The sequence below is a fragment of the Macaca mulatta genome, chromosome 1 (genome assembly GCF_049350105.2).
Source record: "Macaca mulatta isolate MMU2019108-1 chromosome 1, T2T-MMU8v2.0, whole genome shotgun sequence".
In the NCBI taxonomy this organism is placed as follows: domain Eukaryota; kingdom Metazoa; phylum Chordata; class Mammalia; order Primates; family Cercopithecidae; genus Macaca; species Macaca mulatta.
The window spans coordinates 158989637-159010340 of NC_133406.1; the positions used below are offsets into that span (position 1 = coordinate 158989637).

Genomic DNA, 20704 nt, shown 5'->3' on the forward strand with positions numbered 1-20704 from the left:
TTTGGATGTGTGGTGGGATATGTGAGGAGGCATGCAATCTGAATTTTAAGAAGGATTGTTTTAATAGGACCAATGACTTTAATAGTACTTCTTGCTGACATCACTGGCAAATTGGTCTATTCTGTAACCTTTACAATTGCAGCATATCCCAAAATGAGTTACTTATTAAACAAATGTTCTTTTTTTTTTTTAGGGCAACTGACCTTTAAATGATTATTTCTCAGCACTTGCAACAAAGAATCTCACCTCTCCCCTTTATACTTCTGATGCTACAGTGAGTGAATCCATAACCTTTTCACAACATGTAAGGAATGTGCCACACAATATGGAATTGCAATCACTAATGAACACTTTTTCTTTTAAGGGGGAGTCTTATTACTTATTATTAAATTATTGCAATACACAGAAGCCATGCAAAAGTATAAAAATAGTTATTTTGATCAATCTGCAACCATTTTAGAAAATATTAACTCCAAAAACACCAAAGAATAATTTACTGCTAATGACAAGTTTCTACTGACATTTTCTACCCTTAACTTATTTTTAATAAAAAAAATTTTTTTTTTTTTGAGACAGAGTCTCACTCTGTCTCCCAGCCTGGAGTGTAGTGGCATGGTGTTGGCTCACTGCAACCTCTGCCTCCCAGGTTCAAAGGATTCTCCTGTCTCAGCCTCCCCACTAGCTGGGATTACAGGTGTGAGCCACCACACCTGGCTAATTTTGTATTTTTAGTAGAGACAGGGTTTCTCCATGTTGGCCAGACTGGTTTCAAACCCCTGACCTCAGGTGATCTGCCTGCCTCGGCCTCCCAAAGTGCTAGGATTATAGGTGTGAGCCACCACGCCTGTCCGGTTTCCCCTTAACTTCTGAGGCAGAGGGGTGTGTGTGTGTGTGTGTGTGTGTGTGTGTGTGTGTGTGTGGTAGTGGGGGGTTAAATACTGTATTTGATTGGAAAAGCTTTGTCTTGAAAGTTCAGGCACTTATGCAATATTTGTAGGCAATTTGATTTAAACCTACGTGCAACTATAGCACAGTACCCCTTTCCACTAACTAGAAAGAAACGCTTTGAAACTCCAGAAGTATTCATGAAATATATATCATGTAATGTTAGAGATTTTAAGATTGTGCTTTCCTCAGAAATACACACATTTGTAAAGATGAAATGAGTATAATCAAGTCGTGGTTATCCTTAATTAAGTGGAGATGGTAATTATAAACTTTATTCTTTAGGAATCAAATCAAATCTAACACATATTTAGAAAAGCTAATGCTTTCTGGGATCTTTTAACATTGGTAAAGATATCCACACTACTTTAAGTCCCAATGGCCTTTTCTTGAGTAGATAGCCTAGTTTACAGTTTAGTGGAGCTGCTGAATCTGATAAAGATTTCATTAGCTTAAATATTTTCCCGCTTAAAGAAACTGATATTCCAATCTTGAAAAATTCCAAGGAAAAGTTTTGGATTTGAAGGATTAAAACACTATAACAAGCTAGCAGTTTTTACTTTACATACATTTTAGTGTAACATTAATGTACAAATACCTGCTTATGTTCAAGAATAAACTTTTTTTCTTGCAAAGCTGACCTTATTTGTAAAATGCTGTTTTAGAAAGGTGTTGGATGACTCATAAAATATTTAAATGTCAACCCTCTACAGAGGGTTTCACTTGTGTGTTCTCTCTTTTTCCCACATTGTTTACAAAAGGGGCATATTGGAATGAATTACAGAGAAATCTGAGAAAATTTTTCTTAAATAATGAAAGATAGTTGTTTGGAAGGAATGTTCACTCACAGTTTTCTTTTCGACTCTGATTTGGTAATGTTTTGTAAAGCATAAGAACAGCCACAAGCCTTCATCAGAGAAATCAAAATTAATGTCCTTTGGAAACATTGGGCTCTGAAAGAAAAGGAAAATAACAACAGAGATATGACATACTTGGCTCCCTTAGTTTAATTTCGACAAAGGCAAATCAATTATTATATTGGCATGTAATCACAAAGAAAAATGCACAGACTTAAGAGCAAAACGACTCATTGTCGAGACTTCCAGGGCCTTATTCATTCATTGTGGTGGCTGCTGACAAACAACAGAGGGAAATCAACAATGCTGGATAACATAATCATCAAGGGCTTCTATGTCTGTAAGCCATTTAAATTCCTGACATTGAATATTTATAGTGAGTGATACTCTTTTAACATAGACCATATTTCAGTCAGCTCTCAGCACTCCTGACCTTCTTTCATACCCACATTCCCTTGGCTTCATCAAGGCCCCCTCTAGCCTCACGCCTGTTCAAAAGCTGGGCACCCAGCATCACTGGCAGTTTCTCAACTGCCCACCCATTTTTCAATATCCCTGTTTTCTCTTCACACCAGTTTATCGTTAGCATACTATCTGCCCTTTCACAGGCAGCCCCCAAGACACAGTTGTATTTATTTTGTACTTATCAATACAATGTAAATCAGCATGGGCTTAACTCCTTGGGGTTAGTGAACCTACCTTGTCTGTGAGCACAGACAGCACTTTGGTCACAGATGTGACTGGTTAACTGTACAAGCAAGGAGGATAAATCCACATCACAATACTTCATTCACCAAGGAAATCTGCAGTGGATTACGGCTTCTCTGTGGTTAAGTCTGGTCTTAATTTACTGCTTTTATTCAGTTTTCAACCACAAACGAGCCCCTTATGAGGCATTCACTATGTAGAATTGACAACTCTTTTTATCTACTTGAAAAATATTTTTGGATAATAATTTATGGTTACAAAATATTTTAAGCAGTTTGAATAGTTATATTATATTCTTTCTGTGCTTAACGATGCAGTATCCCCTGTAAAAATGGAATGCCAGGCAATCTGGTAATTTTACATACAGTATTTATAAAAACAGAGCAATTTGGCCATCTAGAAACACAAATTAAAAAAAAAAAGCTGTGCATATTTCATAGGAAGTCTTTTAAAGACTTTTTTTAAAGCTCTTAAATTGCATCTCAGGAGAAAATCAGAGTTCAGAACAGTATCTAAAGGCCCTATATATGGGAAAAAAATAATTTTGGCAAGCACTGTATTTTATTTATGGGTTATTATGCTTAAAATACCATATTTTGAATACCCTTCAGAAGGAAAAAAAGCTGCAGATCTCTCTGAAGACACAAGGGAGAATTCATATGCTGTTTATATTTTATACATGAAACCAAAATGTGCGGGTAGGTTTGCACTTTTTCACCATAAAATATATTCTCTTAATTTATATTCTGGATTAATGCTGTCTTTAAAAAATCCATTTGAAGATGCTCATTATTATTGGGCATGGAGTAGTTTTCAAGGTCTGATTGCCAGTAACTGGAACTACTCTAGAAATCCCCGATAGGCTGAAAACACATAATAAACCTGTAATAAGTAGCAAGTGCCAGGATCAGTTTGTCATTTTAGATGCACGTCGCCTCGTATTGCCAAGCAGTGATCTTGTAACTGGAAATGGAACCCATGTAAATAAGATGGAATGTATTATATAAATGGAGACAATGTAAGCAGCGTGGTTGATGTTCTTTGAGATGACAGAGTTCCTTTTGCATTGCTTCAGATTGAACCATGGGTACGCAAAACTTTAGAACTTTCCCCTTGGCAGAATTTGAGCACTTTCAGACTCATTGATAGTAAGAGATTCTTCCCGTTGCAGAATGAACTCCCCATAGGTAAACAAAGGAAACATTCAGCTGAGGTACTAGCTGTGTTTTCCTCATTAGCGGCTACACTGTTCTGAGCAGGGAATGAGTGTTTGGGGAAAAGCATCCTTGGCATTAACAAGAAGGAAAGGACATTGCTTTTTACAAGGAGGAACACTTTATATGATTTTCTAAAACATCTCTCTTCAAGTGCCATATGTAAATTGTATCTTTTTTAAAAAAAAAAACAAATTATGCTTGTGCTTCAGGGGGGAACTACATAAACGTGCAATAGAAAAATAATGAACTGTATCACTTTGGTTAGTTAACCAATTATTGCCTCTTTATAGACTCAGATGCTGTTTGAGTTGCATCATAAAAACAGGTGGGGTTTGTTGTTTGTTGTTTTCACTGGTTTGAAATTTTGCTCAAAAACATTTTTTAAAATGCTGTCATTCTTATTATTTTAGAACTTGGAGCATTCTGCCTTTTAATCTGGTAGCTAGGTTTCATTACCTTAATAGATGTTCTAATGAAGGTGTAAAAGAAAAGGTTAGAAAGGAGATAGATTAGGCAGTGGAAGCATCAGATTCAAATGCCACTTAATGTAATTCCTAAATCATTTATGTTAAAATTGTTTCATTAACAATATTACAACCACCCTCTGTTCAAACACATTAAAATACAGATAAGAACAACTTTACTAGTGGATTTTAGAAGCTAGGAATTAGGACGACGGTGATGAGCTAGACTTCTCTGTCCTGGCAAAAATAGTTTCCAATTACTAGCCATGGATCAGTGAACAACAGATTCCCTAGGAATATTTGGTACATTCTCTCTGATCTTCCTATACCTGTGTACCTGGATACCAGTCTCATTTTTCCTTCCTCTTCCTGACAAGCATTACATGTGAGGTAAGAGTGGGAGGGTCATTTAACAATGAATTTCCCCGTTGTATAACCATTACAAAGCTATCAGAGCTAACTAACTTATTGTTTTCTAAGTCACTGTACAATTTCAAGGTTTTAATGGTGCTTAAAATATAATACCCTGTGTCATTTATTTCTTGAAGTGAAAGCTAGTGCCAGCCTTTGAAATTCATGTAAAACAAGTGGTTCAATATGGTTTGAAGAGAGAATGAAAACTCGATAAGCTATTAATCTACTTTAAATGCTTTCCTAATGGTTTGCACCTTTTCTTACTGATTTTTTAAAAATTCAGATTTATTCAGAAGAAAATCAAATTAAACATACATCCAAATTTTTGTATAGCACATTCGTTAGAGTGAAACCCATATACACAGTGAGGCAGGGAAGATTGACTAATTAAATAATTTGAAAATAAAGGTGTGCCTGGTTAAACAGTATCAACTTGAATTTTTTGCCTAGTGCTCTGAAACTATGGGAAATATTTGAAATGGGAAACTGGGTACATGAGCATAGAGAAGGGGCTAATTTCCCAACAATAATCCTGTGAGTGACACTTGGTTTGGGAAAGGAAATTGTCCTGTCTGACTGCTGATTTGCAGAGGCGGAGGTTTAAGAGTTAGGACAAGCCAGAGGCATCACTGTGACTCCAAGGCACAGCTATAAAACAGAGCTGAGTCTGGTTGGTATGTCTGCCCGTCAGTGTATCACCAAGGAGCCTAGTGAGACATTAGAGGAAACTCACCAGCAATGTCATATTGTCTGAGAGACAATGCACACACAGAGAAGACTTTTGTGGGGAAATCATGTGAAGCATACAGAATTAAGATGTAAGGTAGAAGGACTCAAGCAGTCCAAGAGTAGAGGGGGATGAAAGCAGGGACTGCATCTCAACGGTGAGTGCGGCCAAGAGAACTAGAGCCCAGCCCAAATTCATGCAGGATATCAAGACTCAAGTGCTACTGATGAAAAGATCATGACTTTTCCAACTCAGCAGAGAGAGTACCTCTCCCCCAGTCAGCAGTGTGGTGCAGGGCACAAATGACAAGTCCAAAGAGAGGAAAATCAATGAAAGGTTGAAGAGTTACCAAAGTAGAATTAACAGGGACAGTAATAGAGTCAGAAAGCTTGTTCTTGAGTAAACGTGGAAGGATTCTCAGGAGCATCTGCAAGCAAGGCTACTTCAAGAGATAGTGCTTGTAGAAAAATGATAACCATGCCTGAAAGGACAAACATGGGATCCAACAACATGATGTCTACGTCCAAGACTACGACTGAGACTGAGATCATGTCTTTCTATTTCTTAGTGAGAAAGTACTGGAAGTTAAAGAAAAGCTTATAAACTTTATTTTAAAAAAGCATAAAACTTATGCAATAAGTATGATAATTGCATATATACATACATATATGTGCGCAAATGCCTAAATTAATTGCTTGGTAAGCGTATTGCTTTACCGAAATGTTTTAGTGAAGAACACTGGTTGCCAGTGTTGCAAGCTGCAGAACACTTACTCTGGTGCCATGCAGAGACACCTGAAATGGGGATGCGCCAAACTAAACATTCCACCACATTTTTGGCACCTAGCGAAGACTGGCCTTGATTGAATCTGCTGCACACCCGGTAACCCAGATAAATGCTACACGCCTGTCTTCTGAATGGGGGTAGCCTCTGATTTGAGGATTGCCAAGTAATCCAATTTTAGAATAGCACAAGTTTTAATTATATGTTTCATTTAACTGGCACCTGTCCTTGGAGGCTGTCATTAAAATCTAAAAAGCTATGATGTGGGAACTATTATTATTTATGATTTACAGGGAAGCAAAAATAAATAAAGAGAGAAAGAAAAAAGAAAGCAGAAAAGCTGAGAGGTTTCGAGGAGTGGTAGAAGTGGAAGACTAAAAATTCCACTGGTGAAAAAGAGCAACATTTTAATTACCTAGAAAACCGATAGAAAACAAAAATCCAGATCATCGAATTTTTGGTGTTTGAGGTATAAGTTTACTAAATACCTACCTCATCCACCACTTCATGTTGTGTGTAGGATACACCTGTCTTTTCCTGGGTAAAATGAAAGCAAAAACCTCTTAAATAAAATGCTTAATCCTGAGAAAGAGATTTTATAAAATAAGTTCCATCAATTTTTAAATCCCATACTATTTCATCTGTTGAAGAAGAAAATTCTGAAGAGGGAAGAGGTTGAGATATAGATGAAACAAAATGGATAATGTGTTGTTAATCAATGATATTAAGTAGTGGGTACATGGGGTTTTATTTTACTATTCTGTTTAGTATAAATTTGGAATTTTCCATACTAAAAAGTTAAAAGAAATTCAATTTAGAGAAGCATTCAGATACTAGTGCATATTTATTTGGGTTAATTAATTCATTTTATGCTGCCAAATTTGGCCATAAACACAAGAACAGAACATCTTATATTAATTATATTATATTACAATATTTACGTTAATGATCTCACTATAACGATACCAACTTCTCCCAAAACCGAGAAACAAAAAAATCTGTATGTATTTTTCTAGTCTCTGAATTTACAAGCAGGCATTTTATAATAGTCCTGGGTTTCCAGACTAAATGCCAAAATATGCTTCCCGTTTAGATCAAATTCAACTTTAACTAAAAATAATTAGCCCTTGCTCCTAATTCTAATGGAAATGTAAGACTCTTAACTATTCAGTGATAGTAGCACTATTAGATACTGCTGCTAACAGTGATTTATATGAAATGATTAGGAGACTGTTTCTCTTGTGGGTATGTGCAAAATTTGTGCTAAACCAAAGGCAAAACAATAATAAAAACTACTACTTTTTAACCTTTCCATGAATTTAAATTAAAAAATGTGTACTGGAACTACTCATTAATAAGACCTATTACGCTTAGAAGAATATTTTACATTCATCTGTACTTCATCAGACAAGTTCATGACCTCAGTAGAATTACTATAGCTCCTGCAGTTTTTAAACCTGCATGGGGGAAGACACGAAATATTATTTTATAATCAGAACATTTTACTAGAATTGACAGAAACAAGAAAACACACTTTGCCATTGAGTATGTGTTTTGAAATTAGTCCGTGTAAAACCGAAGGTATTGTACGGATTGACTTTTAATCCTCTAGCTACTTTAAACAGAAGCAACTAAAGAGAGGTAAGTATAATGCCATAGTTTTATGTTTAATGTAGGAATTTTGGTGCTAACCTCTACTTTGCAGCTGGAAGTACACACGGAGGGGAGCTACGAGCTTTATTTCACAGTATTCTAAATTATCTGGTAATGACAAAAGTATAAAATGTTTCTCATTAAGATTTTTGTTTTCCTCGCTAAATGGCATTTATTTTGGAAGTTTCCTAATGTTCAATTTTGTCCCGCTTTCCCTCGGATTTCCTGTTAAATGACATTGTGTGAAAGCTGTTACTATTCAGGCTATTGCCGCTAGTGAAGGTCCCACTAAAGCAGTGAAATGAGTCCAGTTGCATCTCCTCCACGCAGCCTGAGAAAATTTTATCCACAGAGCTGATTCATGCTACTTCTTTGGATCGGCTACTGGCAGCACAATAAGGGATGAATGAAATAAGCACTCAGCAGCTGAATGCCCTTAAAGACCACTTGGGAACTTTATTTGGTGCCAAATAAAGTGACCTGCCAGTGTCAGCTGCGGGAAGCATATTGTACTGGGCTCTGCAGTCTGTCCCAGTTGTCCATTCATTTCTGAGGAAATTTTCAGGTATTGAATTTTAATCCATGATGCCCAATTATAATTTGGGACCCTTTTACACTAGAGTCTGGGCTTCACCCCATTTGGCAATTAAGTCAGAGCTGCCTAATACATGATTTTAATTTCCGGAAAGCAGGTGCTTCCTTTGGTCAGTCACCAATCTCTGATTTTTCCTCCTTCTGCAGCTTAAACTATTTTCATTTTCATCCTCCCCCTCCCCCACCCCCCATTTCTATAAGTATTCACTGCATGTTAGATAGTTTTGTTGCTTAAGCCTATAGGAATTCCCTTAGGCTTCTTTTGAAAGTACTTATAACTTAAAACAAATTCATTTTGTAGGTGTCTGCTTGATATCCACTTTGTAGTAACTCACTGTAATGCTTTTCCAAGTAATCTGAATAAAGGCATGTTTACAACATATTCTAACACTTGCAATTATGAAGCAGACGCCCCAGGAATAGCTACTGTCTGTATTAGCTTTCTTTGTCTCCTATTTTTACCAGTTCAATTAGAGACTTCTCTAACAATTGAAAAACTATTGTTGTCTGAGTCTTTGAGACTATGTGTCTTCTCCAACCAGTATTTAATCATATAAAATAAGACTTGATAGATCACTTTATAATAAGAGAAAGTCAAATATAAGGATTCAAATATGAGGTGCCTGATTTGGAGGCAAATATTGCACCATTCAATCCTATCTCAAAAGTTCTCTTCCACACACATGCACTAATATGGTGTGTTCTTATCTTTCAAAACCACTTTGTACAGGATGGAGCCAGTACCAGTAGAGCCAGTAGAGAGGAAACTGGGAAACCAGATGTCAGTTTGTCCCCAACAGGGGACAGCTTCTTTATCCCTTCCATTGCTATGAATGAAAATAGTAAAGCTGTCTACTTCACTATTTTCATTCCCACACATGAATTATAAAACACTATTGCAATATTATTGCTGGGATGGCCATTAGTAGGGTTAAATTTAAATCTTTGGTGATCATAGACAGACCTATGTCATTGAGGGAGGTGAGTAAAAGGGAGAGGAAGCAAAGAAACAGAGTGGGAAAGGGAAAAATAAGTTATAAAGAAACAAGGAGAGGAAAAAAGTTAGAGGACGGGGGAAAAAAAAGACGATGCCTAAATTGGGGACATCAGTTTGCTTCATCTACTCATCTTTTGGCTGTCCTCTGCAGGCTGAGATCACAGATTCCTCTGCTTCCTATCTGGACTCTCCTGAACGCTGTCACATAATTAGCCAAGGATTAGCAAAACCTGATAGCCTTTAATGGTATCCCAGGGAAATGCTTCTTTTAAAAAGAACAAATCAACTAAATTCTGAATGTGAAAGATATGAAATTAGAGAGCTTTGCAAAAATACTCTGTTGCATAACAAAAGGATTTATTTAATATTTCACTTAAAGAGTTAGCCCTCCTAGATTATAATGAATCTGATTTGATTAAAACATGTGAAATTGTTGTTGGTAATATTTCTCAAACTATATTTGGTAGTATTCGTCAAACTATGTTCCAATAAACATTCATGCCCTACTAGATATTAAGTGACAGGTGCTTTAAAAAGCATGCCCTTATCAAATACATTTCAAAACACTGCAAATCATATTTGCCCTCTGAGTGAGTCACAATGCTTATTACCATATTATAAGTGCTGAAAAGTTCTACAGTGAAAAAAGAAATCTGTTTAATTTTGTTGAACCCAGCATTTTGCAAAATAATTTGGCCAGGAAACTTTTTTCTCCTTAAACCACTTTAGTAATTTGCATTTTCTGTAATACAGTTATAAAGCAGTATATTCCGGTAATGGTGTTTATGATTTTGTTGTTTTTACTCTTGTTTTGAAAAGTAGAAATAGCTGAAATGCACAGTAGGTGTTTCTTTGGGACCTGTAATATTAAAGTTTAATACGTCTGTTTAATGTGAAGTTAATAAACTTGGATATGAGCTTTGTACCTTATGACGCTGCATTTTTACCATACCTGTTTACTTTTCTGTATCCCCATCAGCCTCCAAGCACCTTAAGGGCAGGATCCATGTTTTGTTTTCCATTGTATCTTTGAGAACTTACCTAGTGCTTGGCACATTGTAAGTGCTCAAGAAATAAATGAATAAATATTTGTTGGGATGACTGAATGAACACTGTAGTAGATATAATAAGTTTTAAGCTATAGATATAACCACATTAAAATATGGGTTTTAAAAAAATAATGCGTGACCTCAAAGTAAAAATAACTGCATTAAAAGTGAGAATGACTAAATGGAACTTATCTTTAATAGCTTTTTCAGAGGCCAATAAAGTCCTCACCAATTACTCTATTGTCTGATGCTTCATTGCTGCTGTTAGCCAGTCTATTTTAAGTCAATGTTCATTCTATTCTATAATTTTTCAATTTGTTTTTGTCTTTATATCTTCAATTATCTTCCAATAACTACTTCTTACCTGCTATTTACTTTTTTTGGATGACTTCGTAAAAGCAAAACTGACAGTGAACTTCAAGATGCCCTGCAAAGCTTATTGATGGGACAAGAAAAGGCAGCAAAGGCTGAGGGGTGTGGAGCATGTGGAAATTCATTCAACAAATATTTATCGAGGGTCTATTCTGTGTTGGACACAATATATAAAGTCTGGAGAATTCAAAGTCAGCTGAAAATATGAAGTGTTCGTAATACAGACAGAATTAAGAATTATCAAAATTTTATCCACCCTTAATTCTGTTTATTTTCTAGAATGACTTAATACTTTTAGAGTGATGATTTGATGTGTAAAATTTTTGTCTTATCTATTATGCTCTGTTTTCACAGAGGCTCATCTTTTCTATTTCGATGGTGCTGTCAGCTTTCCTAAAATTGTACAATATTTTATGGGCCAGGACAAACAACTTAACATCACTCTGTCACATAAAATTTAAAGTCATTTTAGTTACCTGAAATCAAGATAGTTGTTGAAAAGTCCACCCAACTACTGAATCTGGCCTACCATATATATATATATATATATATATATACACACATATATATATATACACACATACTTTTTTTTTTTTTTTGCCTGAGTCTTGCTCTGTCACACAGGCTATATGCAGTGGCATGATCTTGGCTCACTGCAACCTCTGCCCGTCAGATTCAAGCAATTCTCGTGCCTCAGCCTCCTGATTAGCTGGGATTACAGGTGCCTGCCATCATGCCCAGCTAATTTTTGTATTTTTAGTAGAGACAGGATTTCACCATGTTGGCCAGGCTGGTCTCCAACTCCTGACCTCAGGTGATCTGCCCGCCTCAGCCTCCCAAAGTGCTGGGATTATAGGCATTGGCCACCGCACCCAGCCTGGCCTACCATATATTTTTTTAAATAAAGCTTTATTTGAATACAGCCATGCCTATTCACTTAATATTGTTTATGACTGCTTTGATGCTCCAACAGCAAAGTTAGGTAGTTGCAACATGGATTGTCTGGTGTGCAGCTGAAATATTTACTATATGGACCTTTATAGAAGTAATGTGTGAATGTCTTGCCTAGACAGTGTGTGGTAATTTGTACTAGAGCAAAATTGTAATTTGAGTGAGAGCAAAATGATTGATAACTGAAAAAAATTAAAGATCTCTCTTTGGATATAATTTTGTTTCTATATTTGAATACGAGGTAAATATTATTCTAGGAATTATTATTATTATTATTATTATTTTTTTTTTTTTAGACGAAGTCTTGCTCTGTAGCCCGGGCTGGAGTGCAGTGGCCGGATCTCAGCTCACTGCAAGCTCCGCCTCCCGGGTTTAGGCCATTCTTCTGCCTCAGCCTCCGGAGTAGCTGGGACTACAGGCGCCCGCCACCTCGCCCGGCTAGTTTTTTGTATTTTTAGTAGAGACGGGGTTTCACGGTGTTAGCCAGGATGGTCTTGATCTCCTGACCTCGTGATCCGCCCGTCTCGGCCTCCCAAAGTGCTGGGATTACAGGCTTGAGCCACCGCGCCTGGCCTATTCTAGGAATTATTATCTAATAAAAGTAATATCCAGGCTGGGCACAGTGGCTCACATCTGTAATCTCAGTACTTTGGAAGCTGAAGTGGGACGATCACCTGTGGTCAGGAGTTCGAGACCTGCCTGGTTAACATGGTGAAACCCCGTCTCTACAAACAATACAAAAATTAGCCTGGTGTGGTGGCACCCGCCTGTAGCCCCAGCTACTTGGTAGACTGAGGCACGAGAATTGCTTGAACCTGGGAGGCAGAGATTGCAATGAGCCGAGATCGTGCCACTGCACCACTCCAGCCTGGGCGACAGAGTGAGACTCCATGTCAAAAAACAAACAAACAAACATACTATCCTCCATGTTAAAGATACAAATGAGTAGCAATTACAGTTGGATATAGCTTTTCAGTACTGTTTCTTCATTCAGTAAGCACAGACAAAGAAACCAGGGCTGTCTAACTTTTCTAATAATATATTTTGTGCTGGGAACACAGCCAGGTTCCAAGATGGTCCAAGCGTTCCCTGTTCCTTGATATTCACTTCCTTGTGTAGTGTCACCCTACAGAGAATAGGGCTGATTCGTGTAACCAATAGGATATTGTAGAAATTTTGGAGTGACTTCTGAGAGAGCATGATATTGTGCCTTCTGTTTTGCTTTGAAAGAATCAGTTATGATGTGTTGAGAGGACACTCAAGCAGCTCTTTGGAAGGGTCCATGGAGCAAGGAACAGAGCTTTCTGCCAACAGCCAGGGAGAAACTTAGGCACCCTGCCAATACCCACGTGAGTGAGGCATCTTAGAAGCATACCTTCAAGCCCCAGTCAAACCTTTAGATGGCTGATGATTCTACTGACATCTTTTTTGGTTTAATTTTTAATTTTAAATTAAATTTGTTTTTAGAGACAAGGTCTGGCTCTGTCATCTAGGCTGGAGTGCAGTGGCACAATCATAGCTCACTGCAGCCTTGAACTCACAGACTTAAGCAATCCTCTCACTTCTGCCTCCCCAGTAGTTGGGTCTACAGATGTGCACCACCATGCCTGGCTACGTTTTTTTTTTTTTTTCTTTTTTGTAGAGACTGAGTCTCATTAGGTTGACTAGGCTGGTCTCGAACTCCTGGCCTCAAGTGATCCTTTTGCCTCAGCCTCCCAAAGTGCTAGGATTATTAGAGTAAGTCATTGCACCTGGCCTACCTGCTGATATCTTGATGACAATCTCCTAAGAGACTTGAGCCAGAACCATCCAACTAAGCCACTCCTTAATTCCTGACTCAGAATCTATGGTAACAAAAGTTTACTGTTTTAAGCCATTATTTTTTAGAATAATTTGTTATGCAGTAATAGATAACTAGTATGGGTGTGGGTATGTTTGAACCCTGGATCTACCACTTGCTAGATGTGTGACCTTGGGTATATTAATTTATCATATAACTTAATTGTCTCATGTGCAAAAATGGGGAAAAATTGTCTCTGTCTCATAGTGTTTTTGTGAGGAATTCAATGAGATAATGGATGAAGAGACTTTCTAGCATCTAGTAATTGCTAAATAAACAAACAGTTAATTACTTTTAATTATTATTAGAACTGAATCCCAGTACCCACCTAATAATTCTTTCAAACCTTTCATTTGAATGTGGGCAGAGAGTGAGGTAGGGAACTAAGTGGCTATATAGAGGAAATTTAAAACATTTTTATCCTACATTTTAAAGCTTGTAAAATTTGGAAGACCTAAAGTAAATGTGATAGATCAGCAAAGCAAGTAATTAAGAAGCTATTGTCAGTCTACGTAAAAATAAGATCTATATTATTACTACATACTACTATGTATTAACAGTAGAGGATGGAGAACAGGCTGCTATCCAAGAACATAGGTAAAAATGTTCTTGGGTAATCCTAGCCACAAATTTTAAAAAATGAATCGAATAATTCAGTTTTTGGTCCAGTTTGCTAAAGCCTAAACCATACATATCATTTTTTGGTAAAAATAAAAGATAAATAGCAAAATAATATGATTCTTTGCAGATTGTTTGAGTTATCTAACCCTTCTTTAATCCAAGGGATTATTGAACAAAACCAACGTTCATTCAAAAACACTTACAAAATCTGTTGTGGATTACTAATATCGTCAGTTAAACCTGTTTCAAATTTATTGCTTTCATTCAGGTTAAATAATAAAAGGGTTCATTTGTCCTGCCACATGTATATACACGAATTTAGCTTTCATCATTCTCTACAAGTTTAATCCAGTGATTTATGTTTTTTTAATGCATATTCAGAGAATCTGTTGAAGAAGAAACTCATCCAGGCAGACAGAAGAGCTAGATGGGATTAATAGGATGTGTGCAGGATTTAAACCTGGTTGATTCAGCTCAGAGTAAGTTAAAAAGAGAAAAAGTATATAACACTGTAACCCTCCTTGAGGTTCTAATCATTTTAATGACTTTAACAAAAGAGAACAGGCTAAGGTCAAGAAAGTTCAGAGACAATGATCCCTCTTTCTAGAACTACATTGCGTGGAAGAAAAGCCATTCCTTCAGTTTTCTTTTCTTAACAGTGGAAAACACCACTATATAATTTTTTAAAGAGAAAATCTGCCTTCTATTTTAGCCATCATATTAATGGTCAATTTTGAGGTTTCAGAATTCTAGATTTTTTTTCAAAGGCATTGTATTTCAACATACAACCAACAGAAAAAAAAATTAGAAAAAACTGGGCAAGCCGACTTAAAAAAAAAAAAAGTATTACAGGAAGGGCAACATCACACACCAGGTCCTATTGCAGGGAGGGATAGCATTAGGAGATACACCTAATGTAAATGACGAGTTAATGGGTACAGCACACCAACATGGCACATGTATACATATGTAACAAACCTGCACGTTGTGCACATGTACCCTAGAACTTAAAGTATAATAATAAAAAAAAATGTATTACAGTAATGCAATACATGTAAGTTCTCAGATACAAAGAAATACTATGACTTACCTTGTTATTTATGACCTTGAACATTTAAACACATTCAGTTTAAGTCTTGCAGGAATAAACTACTGGAATCATAGAGGGAATAATATCTTTTTCCCAATAGAGTGAAACCCATTCTACTCTATCAACTAGTTTGTTTCAATAATATTTTAATCTTTACACACATTAAGAACCTTTCATAATATTGTTTGTTTCGTGTAAAAAGCTTTTTAACAAAAATGCTCTTTTCCACTTACTTCATTCCAAACACAGAGGACAAATGGGGACTTGATAAGTATATTTTAGTGCTTCATTGAATATAATATGTAATTCTCAGTATTTCCACCCCTAATTTTATTGTAACTTTCATGGCTTAATAGAACATCTTGGGCCATGAAGTGTTTTGTGTTCATTAACTTTTGAAGAGGAAGATAAGTTTTATGTTATTTTCAGCATTTGGGATAGGGTATCAAATGCCCTACATATTTTCCTTATTCTATCCAATATATAGATCAAATATAGGGGCACACAAATGGGAGGTAGAATTCTGTGCTGTACTGTAGAACTTTCTGTGATGATGGAACTGTTTTATACCTGTGTTTTCTAATGCCGTAGCCAACAGCTGTATATGGCTATTGAACACTTGAAATGCGGCTAGTGTGACTGAAGTACTACATTTTAAATTTTGCTTATTTTAATTCATTTAAATAGGCATTTGCTGATAGTGACTACTATGTTGAACAGTGCAGGACTAGATAATTTGTGACTAGATCTTCAAAAAGAACAGCTGATTCCACAGCAAGTATCTTAGCTGTTAGCTCATGCCACTCTGATCCCAACATTGTTAATAATGTCTAAAAAGATCAATCTCTAAGCTGTTTTCAAATGCTGTACGTTAAGTATACTAGAGAATTTCTGCTGCTTGAAGTAATTTGCATATATAGATACTACACAATGTATTTATTTAGCTAATTAGTGATAAGTTGAGCTGCTCAGATGAAATTTAATTTAAATTTACTTGTTTCAAATTTATGATTTATTAATATAATTGAATGTCTTTATTGCCTTAACACCATGATTAATTACAAAATTTCTTCAAACTGGAGTATCAAGAATTATTTTCAGAATAAATAAAATGCTATCAGATCATAATTTCCTATTTATATAAAATAAGTAAAATATTTTAAGGATAACATTTAGCTTAATAGCATCACCTGCTAGGCTCAGAGAAGTCACTCTTTTCCTGTTCTTTTTTTCTTAGGCTTTCCTGTAAGGCATATTCATATTTGCCTAAAGCAGAGGGAAGCTTTGTCCCAAGCAAATGTACCTGGAAGATACCTAATATCATTTTATCTTAAATATTGCCTACATGATGATTTCAGTTCCAAGTTAATTTGTGGAATAGAGTTCCATGTAAAGTATGGAGGAAGTCAGAATATAATGAATGCAAAATTTTCAATAGACTCCTGCATTTTCAGAGTTGGCTAGAGTTTGACTTATTATGTTAATTTACATTTTAACCATATTACTCAAGTATAAATCATCACTTTATTATTTTCCAGTCTTAACTACGATGTACTACTATAAGATTATGAACACACCATTTGGATTCAGGTTTTGTTTATTTGTTTGATTCTAGTTAGAGGGGTAATACCATTATTATCTGCTGTTAAGTTATTTTAAAACTATGTGGTTGACAAAAACTAATCAGGAAAAACCTAATGGCAACCAATACATGTTTGTGGGAATAGGAATATTTTCAACGTTTATAGAACACCCTGAAATTTCCTTCTTCTTATAACTCGGTATGAAAACTCCTTGTTTTGTTTGTTTGAATTTATAGATATATTACTAAAAATAGAATATAAGCTTTCCGTAGTCTAAATTCTGTATTTTCTTTCTCCATTTATAGCTTTCCACAAATTACTCTTCTGCTTCTGTACCTCTCTGCAAAGCTGCAATATCTTAACTATTCCAGTCCCAAATCTATTCCACACAGTCTGTCAATCACATCACCTTCCAAGGTACTTCACTGCACACAAATCAAGTTTGAGTCATCTACTTCTAATCAATAGATCCTTATAGATTGTTTTAGTGTACCTAAATCACTTCCCAGAAAATATCTCACCATCTCATTTCTAATGGGAAGACATCAGATGAGATTTCAATCTGGGCCACTAAAGAAGAAAGGATAATGTGCTTTTCTGGTCCATCAGGGGCCTACACTCCATGTAGTTCTTATATTATATGAGAAAATGTTTTCTCTCAAGTCAAAGACACACACACAACAGGAACATTTTAACTAGGGGCAACATGAAATGAAGGAAAATGGCTGAGGGAAGCACATGCTGCAGAAGTTTTCAAAGCAGCAGAAAGCTTGTGCATTGCCTCAAAACCTCTGCAGTGTGGTCAAGGCAAGCAGTTCAAAAACACAAGTGCCTCTTTGAAACAAAACTACCTGGAAATCTTTTTTTTTTTTTTTCTCTTTAGTAAATCAACAGCAAATGTGGCTACTAATGGTGCTTCGAATACTGTTAACAACACAGTTCATTCATCATCCATATTCCAAAGATATTTATTGCTCTAATAAGATAGTGAAATAGCATGGTAAGTGCTGTCCTTAACATTCTATCCTATTCTGTAGCTAAGGAGAGTACAAACAAAGTTTGTATTTATATGTTGCACTTTCTAGCTAACAAAATCCTGTCCTATACATCATCTTATTTAAACTTCATAGTAGCACTGTGTCCCTCAATCGCAGTCAGGAAACTGAGGCTCTGATAGGTTAAGAGCCTCAGTTGCCTGTGTTCAAACAGCTGTTGTCTTTGAGATGTATCTGTAAACACGGTCAGAAGATTTCAGAACCCATCTTCTTACCACTATATTATATAAAAAGAGTTATTTATATCCACTGACTTTTTTGGTATTTGAAATGAAAATTTAATTCTGAAATAAATTAATTTTGTGCTAGATGACTTCTTATCAGAATTATGGCTTCTCTCAGGCAGTACTGGAGGTTGGCATGCTCATTCTGGCTAATGTTAGGCTCTGCCTGAATTAGGATGGAGGCTACCAAAAGGCATTCATTCAGGAAATTTTCTGGAGCCAGACATATAGACTAGAGTCAACTGAACATAGTCCTCAATATCCTCTGAGAACATTGACTGTGGTGGGCAGCTTCTCAGGTGGTTGGCTCCCAGTGATCCCCTCCTCTTGGTATGCATGTATAATTCCCTCCCCTTGAGCATGGGCTGGACCTCATAACTTACATTTTTCTAATGAACAGAATATGGCAAGAGATGAGATGTCATGTCTGAGATCAGACTATAAAAAAACTCTGGCTTCTGTCTTGTCCACCCTCACTTGCACTCTTCCTTGCTCATCCTGATGGAATCTAATGCCATTCTCTAGGTTGCCCTAAGGAGAGGCCCATGTGGCAAGGCACTGAGGGAGGCTCTGGCCAATGGGTAATGAGAAAATGAGACATTTAGTCCAACAACCCTCGAGGAACTGAATCTTGTCAACATCTATGTGAATAAGCTTGGGAGAGGATCCTCCTCCAGTCTAACCTTGAGATAACTACAACCCTGGTGGTCACCTGGACAGCAGCCTCATGAGAGGCCTGACTTAGAGAACCCAATTCAGCTGTGCTCAATCCTAACCCCACAGATATTATGTCTGTTGCCTTAAGCTGTTAAGTTCTGGGGGTAATTTGTTACACAGCTATGTGTCACTAACACATTGACTTTAACAGAATTCCTTTCCTCTACCCTTTATGTACACAATGCCCTTCCCACCATTCACACTTAATTTTGAAAAAGGATTTGACATCAGTGACTATGAATATGTGCATAGTGGCTGGGATCATTGTTTTGGCGTTAGAAACATCTGAGCTGTGTCTGGATTTGCCATTTACCAGCTCTAAGATAAGGAGGAAACTATTTAATCTCTTCAGTTCTCTATTTCCTCATCTGTAAAAGAGTCTACCTACACTGAACTACCTTATAGGGTTGTGTCTGTGTTTTATTAATGAGTTGATGAAGACAAAACAAAACATTTAGTACCTAGTAGGCACTTAGAAAGTGTTAGCTATTACAACTATGTGTATTGGGTGTAATTGAAATTTTTGCTTATGCACATACATGTTTGTACAGGGAGAGGAAATTCAGTACTTATATTTATATGTGATGTTCCTGTTTTGAGAGGTTATGCTTCTTATAGGCAGGATGGAGATTTAACAGGAGAAATAGAGGAAATGTTTGCATGAGAATTAGGAGACTTCAATTTTATTTTCCTTTTAGATCTTCTTTCCTCACTGAAAAACAAAAAAAGAGTGAGTTTTTAGATATAAAAATCTGTTATATTTCTGTCTACCTTGTGAATCACCAAAGTACATATAAAATAATGCCATCTACATCATACAGGCCATATGAATAAGACAAATAATGCAAGTCGATTGTCTATTCCCCATTCCTTGAACTTCTGTTTTCTTTATCTCCTTTCTTCCTCTTTTAGGTAATGCTTTCTAACAAAGGAGGTTGCTAATTAACCCCAAATGTTGGCCTATCCCTTAAGTAATCAAAGAACTCCATTAAAAATGGAAATAATAGTGACACAAACACCAGAAGGATGTCAAGGAAAAACAATAAAAATCATCCTAAAATATTTTGCAAGACACAAAAATAATCTAAGTGCATGGTAATAACTGATGTGTGATGTCTTACAAATTGAAGCCAAGTTACAATGATTTTCACTAGATGTTTCTCAAATCCTGTGGGTGACACAAACCCATTTCCTCTGTCACACTTCTGAAGAGATAATTGCAGGAAATACTGTAAACAGTCTAACATTCACAGGTCATATTGAGAAATGTTTATAGATATTGACAGTTAAATACAATGTATCACAGCACCAGGCACAATATGGCATCCACCTAGCAATAAGCTTTCACAAATCAAAGTCAAAAAAGTCAAGTTTTGGTAATAAAGAAATAGAGACATATTGTTGAATGGGCGCATGAATAAATGAATGAAATGCTTGTCAAGATTATAGGTTTGTATGAAATATTATAGAAATCATAATGAAAATAATTAATTTTTCTTTAATATTTAAGGTTTTATATATGAATCCCTTGGTTTTAGGAAATAACAATGATTAAACCAAAATAGAGAAAGCAATTCTCTAAATACTAGACAGGTAGTAAATAGAAAAATTATTTCCTAATAGTTACTGGGTGTTGGTATCAAAAAAAAAAAAAAACCTGCAAGAATCTTACAGGTTATAAAAAATAAAAAATTTGCTAAAATTTTAAATAATAGAAAAATCCACTTGGAAGTAGTTGCAAAGAAACAAAGACTGTATAATTGATATTTTCCAGCTGAGGCTAGGCAATTTATTATTTTCGGCTAAGTGGAAACAAAATTTCCTTACATTTTATAAGAACATT

The 20704-nt window shown here is 36.0% G+C and overlaps 1 long non-coding RNA gene across 1 annotated transcript in view; it reads right to left on the reverse strand.

The window, feature by feature from the left end:
- Window positions 1-351: 351 nt before the first annotated feature.
- LOC144338484 (uncharacterized) overlaps window positions 352-20704 on the reverse strand; it is a 272687-nt gene continuing 252334 nt past the window's right edge. Inside the window, exon 4 of the long non-coding RNA XR_013412699.1 lies at window positions 352-1898. This is a non-coding gene — a long non-coding RNA (uncharacterized LOC144338484). The remainder of the gene's footprint in view (window positions 1899-20704) is intronic.